The sequence below is a fragment of the Microcebus murinus genome, chromosome 14 (genome assembly GCF_040939455.1).
Source record: "Microcebus murinus isolate Inina chromosome 14, M.murinus_Inina_mat1.0, whole genome shotgun sequence".
NCBI classification, from domain to species: domain Eukaryota; kingdom Metazoa; phylum Chordata; class Mammalia; order Primates; family Cheirogaleidae; genus Microcebus; species Microcebus murinus.
The window spans coordinates 18925932-18930910 of record NC_134117.1 but is presented as its reverse complement, the minus strand read 5'-3'; the positions used below and the strand labels follow the sequence as shown (position 1 = coordinate 18930910).

Below are 4979 nucleotides of genomic sequence, written 5' to 3'. Positions count from 1 at the left end.
GGCTGGCAGATTGGAATTTTAGAGCTCAGACTCCACATTCAGAAATTTACATATCCATTGAATTCCTCTAGAAACTTGGAGTTCCAAGGATATGCCAGAATTTTTTTCCTGCCTTCTTTACCTCTCATGAAATACCTCCCAACTGGGTTTGAGCTTTGTGACTTATTGGAAACCACCATATGGCTGCAGCCCCCAAGAGCCTGGGGTAGGTTCAATGGACACCTCAGAATTGCAAATATGAGGAATGTAAGAATCTAGTTCTCACTGCCAAAGTGACCAATGGTATTTATCCTCTCAAAAGGTCATTAACCAAACTCATCTATGCATTGACCACTAAGCATGGATGCCAGTCTATGAAGTGACAGAGCTGGGGTTTGAACAGGTCTGTCTGCCTGACTCCAAAGGCCCTATATATCTTCACTGCCTCAAATTAGTCTGTAATTGGCTCTAACAAGGTGTGACTTGGGATTTTCAACCCAGAAAGCCTGCGCTCAGAGACTCACTGTCATTGATCAGGCACTGGTAAGAGAAATCATATCCATTAAAACACAATTGCCCCTTTTTCAGACTTAAAGAGATGCTTGTGTAGTGATGGGAGGGTCACTAGAGAAGAGATGAACATAAATATTAGAACTGGAACACTAACAGGTAACATTTCCAGCAAAATGAAGGCCAGCCAATGGCTTCACTGGAAATTCCAAGCCTGTATTTCAGGCACGCCCCAGATGAGCAATTACTACCAAATTACATCCAAAGCCCAATCAATGAAATGAGGCCAAACTACCACCCTCATCAAAATGACATCTCATTTTGACAGTGACATTTAGGTTGAAAAACACATCAGGAAAAAAGATTCTCTTGTTTTGGAAAACTACAGATTCTTAATAAGATGTGGTTAGCTTCCAGAAGGCACCAGATAATAGAAGTTCCCTCCCCAAGAGAAAGCCCAAATCATTTCCTGTGTAGCGTACCAAAGGCACTCAGTGACTAAACATATTCTTATTTAGCAAGAATGGACAGAACTAATTTTATGTGTGTGGCCTAGACACAGGGAAAGCAAAAAAGATGAACACAAAGAATATAATGCAAAAACTCTATAATTTTGTAACAAACATCACACAAGTAACTAAAAATCACCTAAACAAAATCAGAAAAGCGCAATATGATACAGATATTAAAAATACAAGTTTTAGGATCAGGCAGCTTTGCAGCTTACCAATTTTGGAAACTTGGTGAATACATTTAAATAATCTAGGTTTTAGTTTCTCAAGACTTGTAATATGCATACATTTCTGACACATGTTTCATAGTTTTCATCCAAATTTAATGATATGATGCCCTTTAAGTGGATCAGCTGCTTAGCAGTAATAAATAATAAATGTTGCTATTATTTTACAGTTAAACTATTTCTCTGTCTCAATCTCTGTCTTTATCTCTGTGCCTCTTTCACTCTGTTTCTCTCTCTCAACACACACACACACACACACACACACACACACACACACACACACCCCAAATAGTTTATATGTGGCCATATCAGTAAAAGTATTATAGTGTCACAAAAATTTATCACTTGCATTTTATCAATTCTTGACTCTCAAAATATGTGTCTGGAAGTTACTGCCAAATTAAAAACAAATACAGACTTAGATTTTTCAAGATGACTACTGCAATGCAGAGAACACATCAACCTCAGAATATGTTTATGTGTCTCAAAATTAAGCAAAAACTAGAGGTTTTTCTTTCATGAGGGGGATTAACAAGGCTACCAGGAACTGTGTGGGGAAAGAGAATAGTCAGTGGAGGGCAGCAGATGACATGACCAGGCTGTTCAACAGGAAATATTCTTCCCTGTGGTGGATCAATTTTCAGACTGAGCTGTCAAGGGGGTGGAGGGGATGGGGGAATACTCTACACCTTAGTGCTTACTTAACCATGGTGGTGAGCCCAGATTCCAGGGCATGTGAGGAGGAAAGAAGCCTGAATAAACTTTGGTTGACCCAATTGAATGGTTAAGTGAGGGGCAACCATGAGCCCTGGGTGATCACACATCACTTAACTCATATTTCATTGGCCAAAGTAAGTTACATGACTATACTAACTTCAAAGGAGGAAGGGAAGTTCAATCCTGGGATGTGTCAAGTAGGAGAACATTACTAATGAATAGACCAAGTGACTGTCATAGCAGCGCTTAGCCTTTCCCTTCCTCCTCAGGGAAAAAACAGATCCCTGGTTGGAAGACAACTTCTCCCAGTGTGACCCTGCTTTGCACCAGTAAGTTTCAAAGTGCCATTCATATAGGAGGACGACTAAGGTATGCTAAAGCCAAACATTGAAAAATAGCATGGTTTTCCCAATTTTCATTAAAGAATTAGGACAATAGAATGAATTATTTGAAATTATGTGTTTTTCTTTCCTTTAACTTCAATGACTGCTATAACCTATCAATATTAGAAAGGAAACAAGATAACTTATTTAGGCTCAAGATGTTCTGTAGAGACCATGGTGCTGTATGGGCACTTTGCCATGTGAATAGGTGAGAATAGCTCTATTGCTTCTCACAGGCCTTGGAGAACCCCTATCTTCTTCTCCAGCTGATGAGTCAAAAGCTCTGGATTGAAAATCTAGATAAATCAGCCATTCTGTTTATGAACCACATGAGCAAATGGAGACAAGAATATCTGCCTTGCTGAAAGGATTGTTGTAAGGATGAAATGATATGGTGAGAATGTGCTTTGCAAATATAAAGTAGTAAATAAATGAAAGGGAATGTTATTTATACATCGGATTGTGTTCATTGATGAGAGCTTGACTATATGCCAGGGGCAGTTTATATCCTTACTCAAGTTAATTATTCCTAAAATAATAATGAGTTCTTATCTCTCTGCTACAGAAGAGGAAATTGAGGCTCAAAAAGTAGAGTCCTCTAATTGTATACTAGATATACTGTATATTAGAGTATACTCCTCTAATTGATAAATAGTAAGGCCAAGATTCACCTAGCACTCTCTCATCCCAAAGCCTACAACTGCTAATTAACTTATTGTTTCCTTTCCTACAATTCACACATAGAAGTTAAAGAAAATCTCTTGAAAGAATTACTTAATTTCAAGAAAAACAAAAATTCCAGTACCCTCACCTGTCTCAATCCTTACAGCAAGTCACAAAAAGGTGCTACATTAGGAATTATTTATTGAGACCCTGCAAACAATAAACCGTTTGCCTTTCTGAGATGGAGGAACCATGAAAGGAGCAGGTATGTTGAGGAAAAAGGTGCCAAATTTATATATCCACTTCTTTGATTGTAATCACGTTCTCCTTAACACCCCCTCATACTTTACCATCAATGATGTGGGGTTAAGGAAGAAATTAAATAAGCCATCACTCCTGCCCACTGATAGAACACTTGTCAGAAACTGTACGCTAAGGATATATGTCCCTATTAAAATTTGAAATTAGAGGTCATTTCTTTCCTGGAGAGGATGAAAAGACAGGCCTTGCTCTATTGCTGTTAAGAGATACTCATATGATTGCAAAGGAATTTCATTTTCTGATCAGAAGCTGAATTCCTTGGAGTGAGATCATCTATTCTTTATTCTAAGATACCCACACATGTTTGCACATGAACACACACACACACACACACATACATGTGCACAAAAACCTTACTTTGGAAACAGGGAATGCATTAACAGTCTGACAAGCTTCATCTCCCAAAACTCAAATGGCAAGTAGTCAGCCTTTATCATTAGTATAGTAAAGTATGGTACAGTATAGTATTTACTGAATTTAAATTCTGTAATACCTTGAGTAAATTACTTCTCCACTTTAATTTACAGTTTCCACATCTATAAAATTAAGACAAATATATCTTGCCATGGGATAGTTGTATAGATTCAATTTAACGATGCATTAAAAAAAAAAAAAACTTTTAGCTTAGTGCTTTGCACATAATGAGAGCTCAGCAAATGTTTTGTAAAGTATGTATCATAAATTCCTAGTGCCCAAGCCTCCAAACAATCCTAACTGGTACACAGCCCTTCAGTCAATGCGATTTTCTGAATGGAGCCACAGCAACAGAGAAACACTTGGCATTGACATTCCTTTCCACTTACTTTCAAAATCCAAATCATTACCCACCTAGCATTTGGTTAAATCACCAGGGAGCAAGTTTGACACTGAGGGTTTCCCATTGCCATTCCTAGGTCTCCTCTTATCTCTTTGGGGTCCCATTTAAGGTAAGACTCCTTTGTTCTACTTCCTACAGAAAAATTTTTGTCATCTAAGGGCACCCAGGAAGTGCTATAGTTACCATTCACTTCTTCAGGTGATCAGATAAGAGTTAGTTCAGTGCTTCTCACAAAGTGTGTCTGACCAGCAGCATCAGTAACATTTGAAGATTTCTTAGAAATGCAAATCTTTAGGCACCCGCCCAGACCTATGAATCAGAAACTCTGAGGATGGGGGCCCAGCCCCTCAGTGATTCTGACACTTGCTAAAGTTTGAGAACCTCAGCTGTAGAGGAAAGCAATCTGATTAAACCGATTCACCTAGAAGTGTGCATAACAGGGTTAACGATTGAGACTTCGCTCCTTAATACTGTTTTTTTTATTTGTGTGTCATCCTTGCGCAGAGGCCATGCTAATCTTCTCTGTGTCATTCCAATTTTAGTATATGTACTTAACACATACTGATTTCCATTCCTTAGAGGAGTAGCTTCAAAAAAAGTCTCGTAGTCCCTACTTCCAACTAAACGGTTGCTGTTTCTATATAGAGAATCAGTGGTGGACAACTTCTCTAAGAGTACAGAAATTACTAGAGCAGCCAGAACAAGACCTGTCTTCACTGGTCTGGAAATGCAGTTTTCAGCTAGCCTCAAGGGAGTGATAAAAGGACAAAGTCTCTAGGTCAACTGCTGCATAGTTCTATACACAAATCCAATCTGGGCCCAATAGGGAAAATGATTTGAATGTACTATA

At 38.5% G+C, this 4979-nt stretch overlaps 1 pseudogene; it reads right to left on the bottom strand.

Moving 5' to 3' along the window:
- Positions 1 to 4595: 4595 nt before the first annotated feature.
- On the bottom strand, positions 4596 to 4691 carry LOC142875764 (uncharacterized; annotated as a pseudogene).
- Positions 4692 to 4979: the final 288 nt, after the last annotated feature.